Source organism: Tupaia chinensis, unplaced genomic scaffold (assembly GCF_000334495.1).
Source record: "Tupaia chinensis unplaced genomic scaffold, TupChi_1.0 Scaffold138235_1, whole genome shotgun sequence".
NCBI classification, from domain to species: Eukaryota; Metazoa; Chordata; class Mammalia; order Scandentia; family Tupaiidae; genus Tupaia; species Tupaia belangeri.
In genome coordinates this window covers 1,084,961-1,106,562 of record NW_006198133.1, presented here as the reverse complement: position 1 = coordinate 1,106,562, position 21,602 = coordinate 1,084,961, and the positions used below count along the sequence as shown (strand labels likewise).

The 21,602-nt window shown below is 40.3% G+C and overlaps 2 pseudogenes; one reads left to right on the top strand and one right to left on the bottom strand.

Annotated features, from left to right (window-relative positions):
• The first annotated feature begins 268 nt into the window (after positions 1-268).
• LOC102481907 (serine/arginine-rich splicing factor 3 pseudogene) lies at positions 269-2,176 on the top strand (annotated as a pseudogene).
• Positions 2,177-4,003: 1,827 nt separating this feature from the next.
• LOC102481494 (rRNA-processing protein FCF1 homolog pseudogene) lies at positions 4,004-4,833 on the bottom strand (annotated as a pseudogene).
• Positions 4,834-21,602: the final 16,769 nt, after the last annotated feature.

Below are 21,602 nucleotides of genomic sequence, written 5' to 3'. Positions count from 1 at the left end.
AGAGAAATGCAAGTTAAGTCAACAGTGAAATGCCACTACACACCGTTAAATGGATGACAAAAATTCAAAACACAACAACAAAAGCCGACAAGGCTGTGGATCAGCAGAAACTCTTCAGAGGGGAAGGTAAAATGGTCCAGCCATATAGTTCTTACAAAACCAGTCTTACACAGCAGAGCGGTCATGTGCCTAGGTATTTATTTACCCAGTTAAGCTGAAAACATGTCCACACCAAAACCTGCACACCAGTGTTTACAAGCACTTCATTCACAACTGCCTCAACGTGGAGGCAGTAGAGCCGTCTACATACGAGTGAACGAGTGAACGAGTGAGTGAGTGAATGAGTGAACGGACTGGAGTTCACCGAGACAGTAGAGCTCAATTCAGTGGTAAAAAGAAATGGGCGATGAAGTCACCAGAGACGTGGAAGAACTCAGCCTGACAAGGTTACGCTGTGTATGGAGGCTGCCGCATTCCAGAACAGCAAACTGTGGAGACAGTAAAACGGTCACTGGTTACTGGGGGTGCAGGAGTGGGGAAGAAAGAGGGAGGGAGGCGTAAGTGAGATGGGAGATTTTGAGGGCAGTGAAGCCGTTTTGTATAATCCTGTGATGGTGGGCACATGGCATGCGCTATGGCACCTGCAGCCCGACAGGGCAGGTGAATGTCAAGTATGGACTTCAGTTACTGATACACCAGTCCTGGCTCATTAAGCGTAACCAGTTTTCCACATTAACGCAAGTTGTTTGCAGGGGAAACTGGCAGGGAGAGACGCACTTTTTGGGAACTCTGTATACTACTACCTGCTTAATTTTTCTGGAAATCTGAAATTCTTCTCAAAATTAAAGTCTACTTATTAAAAAAGCAATTTCTTGATTTCAGGAGGAGCGAGAGCATCTGTGGGAGCTGAGCAAGGGAGCAGGTCGTCCTGTCGGAGCTGGTGGATTTGGGCCTCTGCATTTCGAACTTAAGATTTCGAAATGCATCGTGATTCCTGTCCACTGCACTGTAAGGTTTATGTGTGTAATCTTGGAAACAACGGCAACAAGACTGAATTGGAACGCTTTTGGCTATTATGGACCGCTCCAAAGTGTGTGGGTTGCTAGAAACCCTCCTGGCTTTGCTTTTGTTGAATCCGAAGATCCCCAAGATGCAGCTGCTGCCGTCCGAGTTAGCTAGAAGAATATCATGCAGCTGTCCTGTGAGAGTGGAACTGTCGAATGGTGAAAAAAGAAGTCAAAATCGTGGCCCACCTCCCTCCTGGGATCGTTGCCCTCGGGATGATTACTGGAGAAGGAGTCCTCCTCCTCGCTGCAGGTCTCCAAGAAAGAGAAGCTTCTTTCGTTGCCAGAGCAGGTCCCTTTCCAGAGACAGGAGAAGAGAGAGATCATTGTCACGGGAAAGAAATCACAAGCCATCCCGATCTTTCTCTAGGTCTCGTAGCCGATCTAGGTCAAATGAAAGGAAACAGAAGACTAATTTGCAAGAGAAGTGCTGTACAGGAAATAACTTAATTTGATAGGGTATGTACAGAAAATTCAAGTTTTGTTTGAGACTTCATGAGTTTGGTGCATTTTTAAGATGTTCAGCTGTTCACATTTATTTGTCTCTTTAAGCAAAGACACATAAAGACGTACTTCTCTATGGTTTGAAATGGATCATATGAGGCATGTAATACCAAGAATTGTTACTTTACAATATTCTTATAAGCATAATTGCTTTTGTTTTGAACTTTAGTCTTGTATAGATTGATAATAAACCTTTAAATCCTGCCCAACTAAAGTGTGGTATTTTAATGCAGAAACAACTGGCAGACAATAAACTGAAATACACATTTTCCCTATAACTGGGCTGCAGTTGAGCAGGCAGTCTTGTAAAGCTGCCATGAACAGAAACCAGTAAAAAATACAAGATGCACCATTAAACAAGAGGTTTTTGAAAAAAATCCAACTAGTCTTTACCCTGGGCAGAGGTTGCCTGGTTGAAACAGAATCTGTTTCAAGAAAGTTTATCTTGAAATCTTTAAATGATTTATGTGAACTGTAAATCAAAAAAGCTGTAACATTCTTTACTGGAATTTGAATTTTCAAATATTCAAATGTACCTGCTGGCTTACGGGTACATTGTAGAGCCGACCTTTGAGTTACTGTGCAAGTTTTTTGTTGTTGTTGTTTTTCCATCCTGTCATTTATAATATGTTTTGTGACAATCCTTGGGATTAAAGTTTTGGTTACAAAAAAAAAAGTTTCTTTTTATCTCTCAACATGCATTAGGAGCTTGTATGACATAGCAAGAACAGAAAATTGAGTCTGGGTATATTTTATTAACTAAACTACACACTTTATTTGAATTTAACCATTTCTCCCACTAATGTCCTTTCCCTATTCCAGAGTCCTATCTGGGATCTCACATTGCGTTTAGTTGCAAAAGTTCCGTAGTGTTTTTGTCTTTCTTGACCTTGACACTTTTGAAGAGTACTGATCACTCATTTTGCAGTTTACCAATTAATTTGGATTTGTCTGATGTCATTTCTTGTTTGAAATGAAGCTGTTATTTTCGTAGCAAGAATGATAACAAACATGGCCTTGTGTCTTTTTTTAACAAAGGATTCATAATGTCACAGTGTCTTATTACTGGTGATACTAATCTTGATTCCTTGGTTTAACGTGGTGACTTCTGAGTATCTCATCTTTCTTTTATAGTAAATGTATGTACTTGAAACTATGTGAATTTTACTTTGAAACCAAGTAAATGCTAATTATTCTCAATTTTTCATCCACTAATTTTAGTATCTATTGATAAGTCCTTTTAAAATTTAATTTATTTATTATTATCATTATTATTTTTAATTTTGCTATAGAGCATGTATGCTCACCAGAGAGAGGGAGAGGAAAAGTGAGAAAGCAAGCCATCAGGTCTGGGACTCACACAGGGATTTGGACATGTGGGAGTCCAGTGCCTTAACCACCACACCACCTGCTGGCCTCCTAGTGATAAGTCTTGGCTGAAAAAATTATTACTGTGCCCCAGGCCCAATTTTCTATTTCTATCTTTCCTTTAAAATGTATTGATTGGTAAGGTAGAACTTGCCTTTTTTCGAAATTGACCTATTTAATTATTTATACTTGTATAAACTCATGGATTGAAAGGCATATTTAAATTTGTAATCAAATTCACAGTACTTGGGTGGCATGGTGATTAAGACACTAGACTCACACATGGCAGACCACAGTTCAAGTCTGGAAACAGCAACTTGAAAAATCATTCCAGGTGTGTGTGCATGCATACCCAAAATCCCAAGAGGAAAATGGAGGATAAGGAATTGCAGATGGCCATTCCACTTGGGGGCGGGGGTGATTTCTCACTTTCTCTCTCTGTCTCTCTCTGGTGAGTGCATGTGCTTTATGGCAAAAATCTTTTTAAAAAATCACAAAACTTAGATACTACTCCATGAATACCTATGCACCAAATAATGTAGCAAATCTTGATAAAGCAAACAAAGGGGAAAAAAGAGATAGACATTAAAATGATGGAGTATCTTAGTATGTCGTTCTTTGTGTAAGGTAGGTAAGTTGGAAAAAATATTGTATTAAAAATCTAAACAACATTAACAGTCGTGCAGAATTTTGTGGTATATATCAAATGTTATATCTTGATAATAGAGAATAGACCTTTCCCTCAATAGACTATTGAAACAAAAAATATTAATAAAGTACTCACAATAGCGATCATATGTAGCTTAGAAAGTCAACATAACAGTAAGCCCCATGAACCAGAAATAAAGTGTACTCTGATCACCATACAATGAAACTAGAAATTACTAACAAAAAATTTTAAAAACTTTTTCACTTAAAAATTAATAAAAAATGTCTACCAAAGAGCTTTTGGCTAAAAGAAGAAATAAAAATTGAAAAACAAAATTTTCATAACAAACAGCATGTTTAGTGAACTGGCAATAGAGATATTTGGCCAAAGAAAGGCAGAGGAACTTTGTCCTTTAAAGTTAGAATCGAGGGGCTCCACCATCATCTGGCATCCGCTCAGTGTTGTGTCTGTGGTTAGAAATGTACATGGTAGGAACTCCTGGGATCTTCCGGATTCTTCGTTTAAGGTCTCAGTCCACTGTGGGCACAATGTAACACTTGTGCTGAGTCACTCTGTACTGAGCAGTCATCTGCATAGGTTCCTTTATGTGTGCATGGTCATCGTTCAAATGGGATCCTTGGCGTTCGTGAGAGCCACTCGATACTTTTGCCCCAGTTTCTCGGTTTTAGCCATTACACAGTCAGTTATACAAGGGATACACTTGGCGTAGGACAGTCCATCATGGACTGCACCAAGTCCAGTCTGACTTTAATGGAAAAGTTGATAAAGTTGGTATCAACCAGGATGTGGTAAGGTGGACCCAGCTGTGTATTATGTTGAAAGAATAAGGAGGAAAGATGTTGGGGACATCTTTTCTTCAGTGTGCTAGCTTCTTTCTTTTTAGGTTTTTTTTTTTTTTTTTTTGGGGGTTTTTTTCTTTGGGGGAGAGAGACAGAGAAATAGAAAGCGAGAAATCACTCCCCAGGGGGAATGGCCACACCATAATCCCTCCATTCTCTTCTAGGGATCTTGGGCATGCATGCACAGGCACCCAGCGTGAGTTTAAGCCACCGGGTCTGGGATTCGAACCGTGGTCGACTACGTAGGAGTCCAGAGACAGAGACATTATGCTAACTGCTCGTCCCTCTTTTTAGGTTTTAATCTATCCTTTTCTTTAAGCCTCTGATCTCTGAGACTAAGCATTCACTTCATGGTCACATACTTTCTTGTTTTCTTTTGTTTCCCCATGCTCACTCCACACTCTCGTTCAAAAATTAAGATGTTGATAAGAAAATACAACATATCAAAATCTGTGGGAAACATTTAAAAACAGTAATCAAATGAAAATTCACAGTTCTAAACATTTTGATTGATAAAATAAAAAAAAAAAAAAGAGGTTTTTGCTATAGGGTGTGTGCACTTGCCAGAAAGACAGACAGAAACAGAGAGACAGAAAGCAAGAAATCACTCCCCCGGGGGGATGGACATGCAGCAATCCCTTCTCCTCCATTCTCCTCTCGGGATATTGGGCATGCACGCACACGCACCTGGTGTTAGTTTAAGCCACTGGGTCGAGAACTTGAACCTTGGTCAACTATGTAGGAATCCAGCTACATAGCCATTATGCTAGCTGCTGGTCTCAGATAAAATAACAACTTTCAATGAAATAAATTCTAAACAACAAAACACACACACACACACACACAAAAAAAAAAACAAGAAAAATCACAACAGAATAAACAAAAAATATAAAAAGGAAATTATAATGATAAAAGCAAAAATAAATGAGGTAGAGAAAAGAAATAGATTGGACCTAATTTTGAAAAGGTTAGCAAAATAAGCTACCCAGAAGATGAAGCAAAAGGAAAAGTACAAATATACAAATAAGAAATAACAGGCATTAAAAAGAGTAAGAGGGCTCTTTTCAGAGTTCTACGCAAATACGTTTGAAATGCTGAACAAATTGACTAATTTGTTAGAGAAATACAACTTATTTAGTAATAGTATTTGTAAGTATCCACCTTTGAAAATAAAACAGACTGGGGCCAACAGGTGGCATAGTGGTTAAGTCACTGGACTCCCACGTGGCCAACCATGGTTTAGGTCTGGGACCTGGAGGCTTGAAATTCATGCTGGGTGCATGTGTGCATGCCCAAAATCCCTAGAGAAGAATGGAAGGGAAGGGATTGTGGTGTGGTCATTCTGCGAGGGGGATGATTTCTCACCTTCTGCCTCTCTTGTCTCTTCAGCGAGCTCACAACCCTATAGCAAAAACCTCTCAAAAAAAAAAAAAAGAAAAAAGAAAAAAAAGAAAAGGAAAAAAACCACCACAAATTTTAACAGACTAAGTAAAGAAATTTATCAAGAAACTCTGTCACAAAAGCAAAGGTCAGATGGCTTTGAAAGAGAATTTTAAGTGCTTGGAGACCAGAGATAGTCCCAATGCTCCAGGAATTGTTCCAGAGAATGGGAAATGAAGGAAAATGTCCTAATTATTTTTTGTATGGTGACTACAACTTAATCTGATAGAAAAAAAGAAAAAAAAATCACAGAACAATGTATCTTACGAATACTAAAGCAAAGTACTAAACAAAACATAAGCAAAGAGGATCTAACAGCACATTAAAGAAATGGCACACGATGACTTGGTATTTATGACACAAATGTGAAATTGGTTAACTTACAAAATCCATTAATATACAGTATTAATAAATCTAAAAAAAATCATGGAACTATCTCCATTGATGCTGAAAAACTATTTGACAAATATCCACACCCATTTCTGACAAAAACAAGAAGAGTTGGGGAATATTCTTTTTTTTTTTTTTTTTAAATCTTTTTGCTATAGGGCTCATGCACTCACCAGACAGAGAGAGAGCAGGAAAGTTAGAAATTGAGGGCCATGCCTCAATCCTTTCTCCTGCACCCTTGCCTCAAGATTTTGGCCATGCATGCATGCACATGTGCCTGGCGATTTTCAAGCCACTGGGTCCAGGACTCAACCCATGATTGGTTATGTGGGAATCCAGTGCCTTAAGTACCATGCCATCTGCCAGCCCTGAGAAATACTCTTTTAACACAGTAACATATTTAAAAAATCTTAAAACTCACTTAATGAATAAATTCTAAAGACATGTCCACTAAGATCAAGAAAAAATAAAAATTTCCCTCAGTCTTTACCATATGTTACATTGTACTGATGGAATTCACCAATTAGACAGGAGAGATCAATTTGAGGAAAACAATTGGTTTAAAAAACCTAAAACTATTATTTGTATCTGAGAAAATGCTAGCATATCAATAAAAATATTTTTAAAAAATAACTTACTCAAAGAAATCAGTAAGGAATCAATAAGATATTAGTTTGATTACAAAATTTATATAGATAAATTAAACTTGTATAAATGCCAACAATGACCAGGACAAGATATAGTTGTAGGGAGGAACATTCCCTTTCATTAGCAACAAAGATCATTACATACTCAGAAACAAAAGTAACCAAATATTCAAATCTCAAGTAGATTAAAGAATTAAAAACCACTCCCAAAAGATACAAATGTATATTTAAGCAATGCTAAGATATCTCCTATTCTTAGAAAAAAAATTGCTGAAGGAAAGGATTATAAACCTCTCAGAAAGAATGATAAAAATGTCATTCCCCCTAAGTAATCTAGAAAGTTGATTCAACTCCAATAAAAATGCCTACACTATTGTATAGGGCTAGCCAAAATAATATTAAAGTTCATATAAAAACACATTCATGCAAGCCAGTGTATGTCTGAAACAGAAAAACTATGAGGACACCTATTCTTACTGAACATTAAAACAGATTATAATATCTCTGTAGCTAAAACAAGGTAGCACCAGACATGAAAAACAGCAAGACTTGATTGGCATGCATCTCATGCATGCTGGGAAAAAGCCATGTTGCAAGCTGTAAAGATATATATAGTGATTAGATACATTTTAAAAAATTATTAAAAACTGAGGGCTAGCAGGTGGCATGGTGGTTAAAGGCACTGGGTTCCCAGATGGCTGACTGTGGTACAAGTCCCAGACTTGGTGGCTTACTTTCTCTCTCTTTCTCTGTCCCTCTCTGGTCAAATTGAAATAAATAAGTAAATAAATAAATAAATAAATAAGTTAAATAAAATAATTCTTTAGAAAAAAATATTTTAAGATGAAGTTAGAATAGAAAGGGCAAAAATAGATCCCAGTGCACATAAAATTTATATGATGAAGATTGCATTTCAAATCAACAGGGAAATATTCTAGACGAATAAGGTGTTGGGCAATAGGCTTGCTGTTGGAAAAGTATAAAATTAAAAACAAACCTCAGGCCATATTCAAGAATAAATTCTAAATGAATCAGGATACTAAATGTAAAAAAGAAGAATGGAAAAAACAAATAGTGTAAATACTAATAGAAACACAGGAGGATTTCTCTATAGAGTGGAGAAGGGATTGTGGTGTGATGGGAGGTGATTTTTCACTTTCTCTCTCACTGTCTCTCAAGCTCATGCATCCTATGGCAAACATCTTTAAACAACAACAACAACAACAACAACAAAAGATATAGCACAGATAATTCATTTAAGAGATATGAGAATAACTTTTAAGTATGAAATAAAAAGATCAACTTTACTCATAATTAGATACATAAATTAAAACTACACTGAGATACCATGTCTGAAACACGCAATTAAGGCAAATTAAGAAGTGTGGCACCTTGTGGTTGGATATTGTGCAAACAGAAAATCTCACACATTACTGGTGGAAATACAGCTGATACAAGTCTGTTGTGGGAGAATTTGGCAGTATCTAAGAAAAAAACAGATATGCATTTACTATTTGATCAATAATCCTATAGGCAGTAATTTATCTTAAAGATACACCTAACAAATGATGAAAATATGTATCTTCATTGTTAGGAATCAGCATTTTTTCTTTTTGGAGAGGTTTTTGCTATGGGCGTGTGCACTCACGAGAAAGACAGAAAGAGACAGAGAGACAGAAAGTGAGAAATCACCCCCCGGGGGGATGGCCATGCCTCAATCCTTTCTCCTCCATTCTCCTCTCTGGATCTTGGGCAGGCACACACACGCACCTGGCATGAGTTTAAGTCACCGGGTCTGGGACTCAAATCACAGTCAACTACATGGAAGTCCAGCAATGTAGCCATTACGCTATCTGCTGGTCCCAAGAATCAGCATTTTAATTGAATATTGAAAACCGTCAGAATCCTACAAAGGAGTGCAACTGACTAATCTGTAGTACGTTCATGTGAGTTCTATATAGTTGTGAAAAAATTAAGAATAAAGAATAAAAGAATATTCAGGGCCAGCATGTGGCATGGTGGTTAAAGCACTGGACTCTCACATGGTCACCTACGGTTTGAGTGCCAAACTTAGCATCTTGCTGCCTCTCTTTTCTCTCTCTTTCTCTCTAACTCTCTGGTAAGCACACAAGCCCTATCGCAAATTAGTAATAATAATAATAATAAAATTAAGTAAATAATTAAAAAGAACGTTCTCCACATGATCTGGTTTCCACATTTATTACTTACAAAAATCTCAGTTGTAGAGGAAAATATAAAGGAAGAGAGAGTAAACATGTGGACATATTTAAAAGAGAAAGTACTTGCCCTCGAAGTGATTTGAGACATAGTATTTAGCTACTTCACGAAGCTCAGTTCACACTTAGTCCATCCTTCTAGAACCCTCAAGTCTGCTTGGGTGTCCAGGTGCTGAGCCCATGTCCTACCCTGCCTCCTCCAGGGATGCTACGGGGGCCTTCTCCATGTTCCACTGCCTCTCAAGATTCTGCCAGGATATTAAGAAACTGGAAGGGAACTAGACTGGATCTCGTTGGTGATCAAGAGGAAGGGAATTCTATATCTCTCTTGTCTTTCTATATTTGGCTTTATTTGACTTAGCATAACATTCTCAAGGTCTATCCATATTGCCCCATGTTGAGGGATTTCCTTTTTTAAGGTTGAACAGTATTTCACTGTGTGTGCATGAGTGTGTGTGTGTGTATGGGAGAGAGAGAGAAACTTCTTTATTCATTCCCCCCCCCCGCCCCAGGGCACATGTGAGTGCTAGAGTAAGTTAGAGACAGAGAAAGGGAACATGAGACATCACCCCCAAGGTGGGATGGCCACACCACAGTCCCTTCTCTCCCATTCTCCTCTTGGAATTTTGGGCACACATGAAGATACACCTGGGATGTGTGCCTCAAACTGCCAGGTCTGGGACTTGAACCATAGTCAACCATAACAGAATCCAATTCCTTAATCACCATGCCACCTTACTGGCTCCTATTAATTTGTCTCAATAGACATATAGGTCATCTCCACAGTCTGGCTGTTAGGAACAGTGCTGTAACGAACATGGGAATGCTAGTATCTTTTTGATATCCTGATTCCAACTTTTTGGGGTATATACTGGATCATACAGTAGTTCTAACTTTATTTTTATTTATTTACTTAAATGTGCCAGAGGGTGCATTCACTAACCAAAAAGGAGCAGAGAGAGCAAGAGGAAGAGCACACTCCCCTCTGGGACTCTGGGAATGGTCATGCTGCAGTTCCCCCTCTGCTTTCAGAACTGGGCACACATGCACATGATCCCAGTGCTTTTGTTTTTGTTTTTGAGAGGTTTTTACTATGGGGCTCTTGCACTCACCAGACAGACAGAGAGAGACAGAGAGAGAGAAAGCGAGAAATCATCCCCAGGGGGGATGGCCACGCTGGAATCCCTTCTCCTCCATTCTCCTCTCGGGATCTTGGGCACGCACGCACATGCGCCTGGTGTGAGTTTTAAGCCACCGAGTCCAGGATGCAAACTGCGGTCGACTACGTGGGAGTCCAGCGACATAGCCATTGGCCCCTTAACCAGCAGGCCACAGGCCAGCTCCCCCGCCCCTTTTATTTTGAGGAAAAGCCATGCTTTTTTCCATAGGCGCTGCACTATTTACATCCCCATGGGCATTGTGCAAAGGGTCCAATTCCTCAACATCGTCACCAACACATTGGAGCAAAGAGGAAATCGAAAGGGAAATTTAAAACATACCTTGAAACAAATAAAAATACACACAACATAGCAACTTAGAGTGTGCAGCAAACATCTTAGAGGGAAGTTGTAGTAATACATATACACATTTTAAAAGGGTTGGACCAGCCTCATAGCACCCTGGCTAAGCACTGTGCACTAGGATTTAGAGCCCACAGGGCTGGCTGACTGCAGTTCCAATCCTGACCCATCCCAGGCAGACCAGCAGGTGGCATGTTGGTTAAGGCGCTGGACCCTGGGGCCTGAAACTCATGCCAGACACTCCTGCCAAAAATCCAGAGAGGAGAATGGAGGGTGAGGGAGTGTGGTGTTGCCAACTCCTTTGGGGATCCCCCTTGCTTTCTGTCCCTCTGTCTGTCTATCTCTCCAGGTAGTGAATGCACTCTATCACAAAAATCTCTTAAAAAATTAATAAATAAGTAATATGCTAGCCATGTAGCTGTGCATGCCCTAAATCCTAATGGAATGGGGAAATGGAGGAGAAAGGATTATGGAGTGTCTACACCACATTGTGAAGTGCTTTCTCTCTTTCTGGCAAGTGTATGTGCCTTCTGGCAATAAAAAAAGAAAGAAAGAAGGAAAGGAAGGAAGAAACAAGGAAGGAAGGAAGGAAGGAAGGAAGGAAGGAAGGAAGGAAGGAAGGAAGGAAGAAACAAGGAAGGAAGGAAGGAAGGAAGAAACAAGGAAGGAAGGAAGGAAGGAAAGAAAGAAAGAAAGAAAGAGGAAAAAAGAAGAAAGAAAAAGAGAGAGAAAGAAAGAATTGGGTTAATCTCAATAAGCCAGATGCAGGAAAAAAAAAGACAAGTCTCAAATAAACAGCCTAATTGTATACTTCAAGAAGCTAGAAAAAGAATCTTAAACTTCAGATAAATTTAGGAATTTTGTTATGTTGAACTGGACTTATTAATTACTGGATGAGACAAGGAGACTTTATTTTCTAAGAAGCAAATGAGCCTTCCCGGAAGTTTCACTACTTCCTGAACTAACCCGACAGGATGAATTTGAAGGGCAGTTGTAGGAAAAAGGTCAAATCAATTCCTGATTACACCCTTCTAGTCCTGTTCTTTTAATGTATCAATTGTATTTTTTCTGAAAAACGCTCATTAGTAAAACCATATTTCATATCTTATCCTTGATGACTTATAAATACCACGTACACTAAGTCTAGAAGAGCCTGAATACCAGCTTTTTAATCACTGACTTTGACCAAGGATTTGAGGGTCATGACTGAGGAAGAAGCAGGAGTTCCATTGTGGCAGGAAGCAACTTAACTTTCAAAATTAGGTATTTCCATCCTAGAAAGCACTTTGGCCATCTCTTCTTCAGGAAATTTCCGTGAGTCTTTCTGATCACGTAAGCCATTTGAAATTTCCCTATACTTTATCAACACAAAGGAGCAAGGTATTATCTAGTATCTTCTTTCAGATATGAAGGTGAAAAAGAAGAAAATAGGATACCTAGTTTATGAAATATTAATAAAAATTGGTTATTACTCATTTCCTCATGATATAAGCTCAAAAAAATACAAGAATATCCTCCTTCAAGCATCATTTATTGATCCTCTCTTCTACACAAAGAGAGATGTTTCTTGGCTTGTACGGCTCCACCCAGGGATGTATTCAGAGAAAATTCATGAGCATTCTCTATAACAGGAATCAGAAAATTATGGCCTATGAATTAGATTCACATTTTTATAAATAAAGTTTTATTGGAAACAACCAAGCCCATTCACTTACATTGTGTTAATGACCATATTAATGCAGCCATAGCAGAGTTGAGTAGTTCCAACAGAGACCCTAAGATCTACAAAAGTATTATACTACCTTGTCCTTTAACAAAATATTTGCCAACTTCTACTGTTCAGAAATCTTACATGCCAAGTAACTTATGAAGCTATTTTTTTCCAAAATCAGTTCTCACGCTAAGCTGCTATTGACATTATTTATTTATTTATTTATTTATTTATTTATTTATTTATTTATTTATTTTTAGATTTTTGCCAAAGTATGCATGCACTCACCAGAGAAGAGACAGAGAAAGACAAAGGGAAAGTGAGAAATCAACCCCCCAAGGGGAGAGCCACACTGCCATCTCTTCTCCTCCATTCTCCTCTCAGGATTTTGGACACATATGCACATGTGCCCAATGTGATTTTTCAAGCTGTCAGGTTCAGAACTGGAACTGTGCTTGACCATGAGGGAATTTTGTGCCTTAACCACCATGCCACCTGTTGGCCCCACTACTGACTTTTAAGGTAATATGCTTCTTTGTTCCATGTAGATATAGAATGTATATACATGCATAAAGATAATCCCTTCTTGGTTACTGGTAGACCATGAGGTGAAGTCCAGCAGAGCTTGACACGGGAAAAAAAAAAACGTTATGCTACTATGTAAAATGACCTGGGGCAAATCTATAATGTTTCATAAACATGACTTAATGGGAGATGACCGAATAGTTATGGCAATGAATACCTTTATTAAAATGTTTCTCCTAAAGATAATGCCAGTTTTATCTCCTCTTGGGATCTTGGGCATGCAGGCACATGTGCCCAGCATGAGTTTAAGCCACTGGGTCTGGGACTCGAACCTTATTTGACTACATGGGAGTCCAATGACATAGCCATTATGCCAACTGCTGGTCCCCATGCACTGATTTTAAAAGGAGGATAAATCACAGGTATTTGTAGCCCGTTGGAAAAAAAATAAATAATCACAAAAGTGCAATGTCTTCTCACTTTTCTCATCATGCTCTTGTCTTTCCAGAAACTGTAAGAGGTACAGATGGAGGGATTATCACTCCTCTTTGACAGATTTGGAGTCACTAGGTACAAAGAGGCTCACTGTCTGCCTAATATCAGACAGCCAGCAGGCGCACCATGCCAGGAATGGACCCAAAGTATCCTATTTCCATTTCATGGCTGTTTTCATCAGACTCCCCTGCCTCTGATTTCCATATCTATCCAAGTTGGTTGATAGTCAATTAAATAAGGAAGTTGAGAAGCATTCAAGAGTTTAACTTCAAGCTGTAATACCTAATATAAGACTGGGAATTGTAATGAGACCTACCAGTTGTTAATCACTTATGCCATTATTATTTTATATAATTCTTTTTTGTTTTCCAGAGGGCATGTGCTCTCACCAATTCAGGGAAGGAGACACACACACACCCAGAGAGAGAGATTGAGAGAGAGAAAGAGAGAGAGAGGTAGAAAGCACCTCAGAGAGAGAGGTAGAAAGCATGGCCAGAACCAACCCCATGCCACAATCCCTTTTCCTCCTTTACTCCATCCTGTGGGGATTTGGGTCATGCATACAAATATGCTTGATGTGTTTTTCAAGCCACTAGGACATGGATTCAAATCACAGTTGGCCGTCTGCTATCCAGCTCCCTAACCACTAGTCCATGGGAGCAGTCAAAATTATTATTTTTTAAATAATTTTTTAATTGCCAGAGGGGATGTGCACTTGTGTGTGCCCGCATGTGTGTGTGTGTGTAAGAGAGAGAGAGAGAGAAAGAGAGAGAGAGAGATTGCAAGCACCTCTCAACAGGGTATGGTCATGCCGCAATCCATTTTCCTCCATGTTTCCTTTCTGAAACACACAATCAAAGAGTTTGTCAAGCTACAGGTCCAGAATTCAAACCATGGTCAGGCATGTGGGACCTAGATCCCAGTGGATGATGCTTAGCCACTGCACTGCTGACCTAGAAGACTATGTCCTCTGTAGCACCAGACTGAATTGGAGGTAGTCCCATCAACTCTTCATGTGTCAGCTACTTGATAAGAATCTGTAGCTTGTGGTGGCATGGGCAGATGGTGCCACTGTGCCATCATGAAGTCACATGGGAGGCCTGGGCTCAGTGCCCTCTTGGGTATCTCTCTCTCAATAAAAAAAGTAATTAGTTTTTTTAAAAAAAAAAACAAAACAAAGCAAAAAAAACTGTGTCTAAGTTGATTGTCAAAAGAAGCTCTTAGGAGAAGGAATCTGTCTCACAGTTTCTTCAGTGTTTTGGAAGGACCCACTTAGAGCTTATAAAACTTTATGAGTTTGGAGATCATTGGGAGACATTAATAGGCCGTTGTGAAAGCTTAAAAACTCACAACCAAACAGGCTTCCATGTGGGAGAACGGCCTGTCCTGCTGGAGGACTTTGGTTATGCTGGCTGTGAGTCACTAATGATACTTCTTCATGACCTTGGCTTGGCCTTGTCTTTGATGTTTGGGGGCAAAGAACGCATGAGACATGATATTGAGGCATTCAGCATTGTCTCATAGCCTGGGGGAAAAAATCCAGGGAAACAAATTATTCCCCTTGAGCTAAGCAAGTATTAAAGTTAGATAAAAATCTTAAACCAGACATACTTAGAGTGATTTACACTGTGAATTCCGATTCAGTAGAGAGCCTGGCTAGGGTCCTAGCATCACACCCACTAGCTATGTGATACCTAACAGTTGTAAGCCTCCCCCATCCTTAATATAAAATGAGATTATGAATGCTACATTTCTTATAATGATTTTGTTTTGTTTTGTTATTATTAACTATAGGGTGCATAAGCACACTGGAGAGAGAGAGAGACAGTGAGAGGGAAAGTGAGAAATCATGCCCTAGAGGGACGGTCATGCCACAGCCCCTCCTCCATTCTCCTCTCCGGATTTTGGGCACACATGCACAAGTTCAAACCACTGTGTCTGAAACTCGAACCACAGTTGGCCTTGTAGGAGTCGAATGACTTAATCACCATGCCACCTGCTGGCCCCGCTATAGTTCCTAAGGTGTTTTCATGATAATAAAGTAACCTAATACCTGTAAATTACATATTATAATGTCTATGATATAACAAAATTTTAGCAAATGTTATTCATTATTATTTCCTAATTTCCTTTTTTATCTTTCTTTTTTTCAGGGAGATTTTTGCTATAGAGTGCGTGCACTTGCAGGAAAGAGGAGACAGAAAGAAAGTGAGAAATCACTCCATGGGACTGGGGGTGGTTTCCACGCCGCAATATCCCTTCTCCTCCATTCTCCTCTTGGGAACTTGGGCATGCATGCACACATGCCCAGTGTGAATTTTAAGCTGCTGGGTCTGGCACTCAAACCACAGCCAACTACTTGGGAGTCCAGTGATATAATTATTACGCCATCTGCTGGTCCCTTATTATTTAATAATTTTCTTAAGTGATAACAACCAGGCAATGAAACCATGCTTCTCCTATTTGCTATTAACTTGTGAGGAAGAAATCTGCAAGAAATGAGAGTCAGTGAGAAAGAAAAGACATTCAAAAAGTGAAAGCTAGAAATCCATTAAATTTACTAATTTTAACTCCCATTACCTAGGACTGGATCATTCAGCCTTTGAGAGAAAAACATTATGTATTATAAAGTATCTATCAATTATATCCTAATATTGCTTTAGTCCACTAAATACATTTTTCAAAATATTTCCCTTGCACTTAACCTAGACTTTTGGGAGCGAGTCTCCTTATTTCTTTATTGAAGCTGTAAGGTATGCAGCCACCCTGCCCCATGTGACACTGTGGGATACGAGTCTTGGTTTCCAGTTTTACAGCATCTCTGAGCTTCCATTGGTAAGGCCCAGGTGCAGTGTGACTTCCTCAGCAGAGCCTTGCCCAAGTCCTGCAGGCGAGGGCAGCTTCCCTGTCCTGTGCTCTCCCCTACAGCACTTCACCACTACCCTCCCTGTTACCCTTTGGAACACTTATCGGCATGCTTCTTCCCTTCACTAGTTAGCAATTGCATCAGAAGTACGAAGTCTCAGTTTCTGTTTTTAAAAAGCACATGCACATACATGCCCCAAATCCTGAAAGGCAGGAGAAACGAGGAAGGGACTGTGTGTGACCGTGCCTCTCGGGGCAGGGAGGGGCGCTTTCTCCCTTTCCCTCTCTCTGGTGATCACACTGCCCTCTGGTAATAATTTCTTTTCTTTTCTTTTCTTTTCTTTTTTTTAGATGTTTTTCCTATAGGGTATGTGTGTTCTCTGAAGAGATAGAGACAGAGAGACAGAAAGCAAGAGATCATCCCCCAGGGGGGATGGCCACGCTGCAATCCCTTCTCCATTTTCCTCTTAGGATCTTGGCATGCACACGCACCTGGCGTGAGTTTAAGTCACTAGGTCCGGGACTCAAACCGTGGTCGACTACATGGGAGTCTAGTGATATAACCATTATGCTATCTGCTGGTCCCTGGTAATAATTTTTGAAAATAATTATTTGGTCTAACTTAATTTATCTTTATTATTATTTTTTATTTGATGAGAGAGAGAGAGAGAGAGAGAGAGTGAGAGTGAGAAAGGAAGCTGCCAAATCTGGGACTCGAACTGTGGTTGGCCATGTGGGAATCCAGTGTCTTAACTACCATGCCACCTGCCAGCCCCTCCTCTGGTAATAATCTTTTTAAAAAAGTGTTTTTATTTCATTTTTTTGTGGAGACAAGATCCATAAATATTAATACAACGAGTGAGAAAAGGAACACGTTTGATCCTTTAATGTGTATGGAGTCAGTGAGAAAGAAAAAAGATTCAAAAAGTAAAAGATAAAAATCCATTGATGGGACCAGCAGTTAGCGTAATGGCTATGTCGCTGAACTCCCACGTAGTCCACCGCGGTTCGAGTCCCAGACCCAGTGGCTTAAACTCGCGCCAGGCCTGTGTGCGTGTGTGCCCAAGATCCCAAGAGGAAAATGGAGGAGGCGTGGCCATCCCCCCTGGGGGGGGTGATTTCTCGCTTTCTGTCTCTCTGTCTCTCTCTGTCTGTCTGGCGAGTGCACGCGCCCTATAGCAAAAACCTCTCCAAAAAAAAAAAAAAAAATCCATTGGAAAAACAGCACACTGGGCTCGACATCTCGATCTCCATAGTGGTACGGAGTTAGATACAGGAGTATGTGATATGTAGGTAGCGTATTTAGAAAGAGCAGCTGTCTTCCGGTCATGCTAGACCTCGGTAGTCCTGTAAGATGGTGCAGTGGAGAGGGCTTAGACCTGGCCCTCTCTGCTCCCAAAGTGCCTTCCCAGCAGTCCCTTTTGGCAGTGGCTCCTGGCACAGGCTCCCAACAGCTGCTCCCATCTGCAACGGCCGTTCTCTGAAACTCTCCCATGGGCAGTGAGTCCCAAGGCGTGACTCCAGGGTGACAGGAGCTCTTCCCGTCTTGAAGGACTCATATCCCTGTCCTCTTCCCTGGTGGCTGGCCCTGCTCTCTGAGCTCCGTGTCTGGGGGCTCACAGCAGGGTTTACGCAGTTACAGAATGAAACCACTCTTTAAGCAAGGAGTGCCAAGGTAGTCATCAATGAGATCTTAAGTTACAGAACGCTGTGTTACAGACTCAGTAGCTTCCGATGGTCTACCCAGTGTTTCTGGAGACTTGGGATCCCCTCGGAGTTGTGAGTTCTTGAAAGCCCTGGACTAACCCTCAGTGATGGCCTAAAGACAAGCTTCCTGGAGATGATGTTTTCTCCTACCACACACATCTTCCCCTTCTTCTCGGGAAAGCACGCCGGTGTTCTGCTGCTCCCTCACCGCTGACAGTGTCAGTGCACGTGGCTGAGCTGGAAGGCACTGGCCAGCTCAGGCTGGAAGGGTTTCACTGTGCTCTATGTCACACAGGGAATATGTTGACCTGGACAACAGAATTCCAGGCACTTTATCTATACAAGCATCCGTGTGCTGCACAGGTGAGATGTTTTTCTGACTGTCTTGCTACAGATGAGGGATGATGCAAGCTTCAGCTAATGTTGGCAACTACGGGGAGACAGCCTGCCCGAGAGCACGTGTGTGCGTGCATGTGTCTGTGTACGGCAGAGAGCGCGGATCCTGAAAATACTATTTGATCGTGTAGACTACTCTGCATGACCCATGGACTTTGCTCTTATATGATTCAATTAAGTACTTTTTTTTTTTTTTGGAGAGGTTTTTGCTATAGGGCGCATGTGCTCACCAGAAAGACAGAGAGAGACAGAGAGATAGAAAGCAAGAAATCACCCCCCTCCAGGGGGGATGGCCACGCCACAATCCCTTCTCCATTCTCCTCTTGGGATCTTGGGCACGCACGCACACGTGCCCGGCGTGAGTGCGTGAGTTTAAGCCACCTTGTCTGGGACTCGAACCATGGTCGACTACATGGGAGTTCAGCAACATAGTCCCAAGTACAACCATGGTTTTTTTGAGAGATTTTTTTTTTTTTTTTTTTTTTTTTTTTGCTACAGTGTGTGTTCATTTGTCAGATAGAGAGAGATAGAGACAGAAAGTGAGAAACCACCCCCTGGGTTGGTTGGCCGCACCACAATCCCCCCTCCATTCTCCTCTCAGCGTCCCGGACAAGCACGCACACACACCCACCGTGAATTTTAAGTTGCTGGGTCAGGAATTCGAACTGTGGTTGACTATGTGGGAGTCCAGCAGCATAACCATTAGCCATCTACTGGTCCCAGTATACATTGTTACAGTTATTTATGTTAGTTTGAATAAGGTTTGTGTAACTTGTAGTTGAAATCTCCTAACCTCAAAGAAAGGCCACTGGGTGAAGTGATGGTTAAGGCAGCTGGATCCTACATGGCCAACTGCGGGGTTCAAGTTGTGGACTCAGTGTCTTGAAAAACACACCAGATACATGTATGTGCAAGCCCACAATTCTGAAAGGAAAGATGGAGGCGAGATTGTGGCCTGACCGTCCTCCCTGGAGGATGCTTTCTCACTTTCTCTGGTGAACACATGTACCTTATAGCAAATTAAAAACAAATAAGCAAAAAGAAATGGCTCAACTAAGGAAATGAAAAGACACACTGGAAGCTCCAGGCCCTGCCTGCCTACCTTGCCCAGGTAGTAACCACTACTGGAAACATAGCCAGAGAACCTGGATTCTCATGACAATTTTCATTTCAAATTTTTCTTCCTATTTTTCTTATTGATATTTTTTTATTTTTATATTTTATGTTTTCCCCAAAATAAATGTTAATTACAGTCATAGGGCATAGGGAGACAAATGCAGACCAAGCTTTCTCACAGTTACCTTGGACTTCCAGTATTCTTTCATAAATCTTAAATTACAAACGAGGTTAATTATAGTAGCTCCTTCACACAGAATTGTTGTGAAAACCAGCTAACATTGTGAAAATGGAAAGGTACACACATGTGCTTTTCAACTTGTAATAAGGGTATGTTCTCACAAATGCATCGTTGAGTTGAAAATATTGAAATGCATTTTACACACTTCACCTACTGAACATCATAGCCCAACCCACCTTAAACATTCCAGAGCTCTTACACTAGCCTATAGTTGGGCAAACTCTTCTAACACAAAGCATATTTAATAATAAACTGTTGAATACCTCATGCAAGTTTCTGAATGCTGTATTGAGAGTGAAGAACAGAATGGAATCATACCATATTGACTAGCCCAGGAAAACATCAAAATTCAAATTCTAGGTATGGTTTCTACTGAATGTATATCACTTTTATAGCATTGTAAAGACAAAACTTGTAAGTTGAACCACTCTAAGTCGGCCGCTCATCTGTGTGTGCTTGTGTACATGTACAGGTGTTTATATAGTGTCACTGTGTCTATTTATATCAAGTGGAAATATGTCAATTTACATAGTATATAAAACAAAAAGAGTACACAGATGCGTGGTTTAATTACGATCAATACTCTGAGTATCTTTGCAGCAGCTAGCAGGCATTGGTAGGTGGCCATGGCTCCAAGTGTGGCACAAACCCTCGAGACAATGCTGGCCTCCAACAGCATTCCGCATCCACCATTGCACATCAAATGCCCATTGGCAGCTGCACAACCCAGGTGTGGTTTCCAGGAAAGTTCTAGTGGGGAACATTTTACTGAAATCAGATCATTCCTACATGGAAGAAAAGATAGTGGTAGTTGGATAGTTCAACCCTCACCCCCCCAAAAAAAAAAGAAAATTTCCAGAGAAATGAGATATATTGCAAGAAAAATACATTGCTTCATATTTTTGTTTCCTTTGACACATGCAAGATAGCCTTTATATTTAAGTGATGCAGTTGGAGTTCCATAATAAGCCCCTGTTTTCTTAGTATCTAACATTTAAGGTTCAGAGAAGGCCCAGTAGGGTCATTTACTTACTCATGAGTGAGTGAAGGTGCCAGGAAACAAGCTTCGGCCTTTCCTTGGAAGTCCTAGATTCAGTCATCATTCTTAGAAGAAAAGTAGGCTGGGAGAAGGACAGTGAGAACTTAGAGACCATCCGTCTCATCCTCTCACTATTTACACAAATAAATCAGGCCTGAGCGAGCTTCGCCTTGGCACTGCGGTCAATGGGCTACCATAATGCATGGCACTGTTTTCCATCAGCGACCCAGGTCCTGCTGTCTCGGGGGTGCTAGTATGATGTGTAGATAAGATTTTGTTTTCATTTCACATATTTATCTCATTGCATATTTAAAAATTGTAACTAACCAATCAGACTTGTGATTTGACAAATATTGATACTTTGAAAAAGACCAAGCTAAAAATACTAGAGTTGATTTAAGGTAGATTTAAAAAGAAATAAACCATGACTCAATAAACCATGGTAAATATGTGATTGTGGCCAAAAACTATGAAGATAGCACAAAAATAGGTGAGATCAGAAAAATAATTATCTTCATGAACTAGTGTGACAAGATATTTGTGCTTATATATCATGTAATAGAAAAAAAGTTTACAAAGATGTAAACTTGAAATAAGTTTGTTATATTTTGAGCAATTGATTCTATTGGGAAAAAGTGCACCAAGATATTAAACAGGAGCCATCAGGTGGTATGGTGGTTAGGATGCTGGACTCCGACTTGGCTGACTGTAGTTTGAGTTCTGGGCCTGGCAGCTTGCTTTCTCACTTTCTATTGCTCACTCTCTGTCTCTCTCTAGTGAGTGAATGTGCCCAATAGCAAATTAAAAAAAAAAAAAAACAGTGGCACC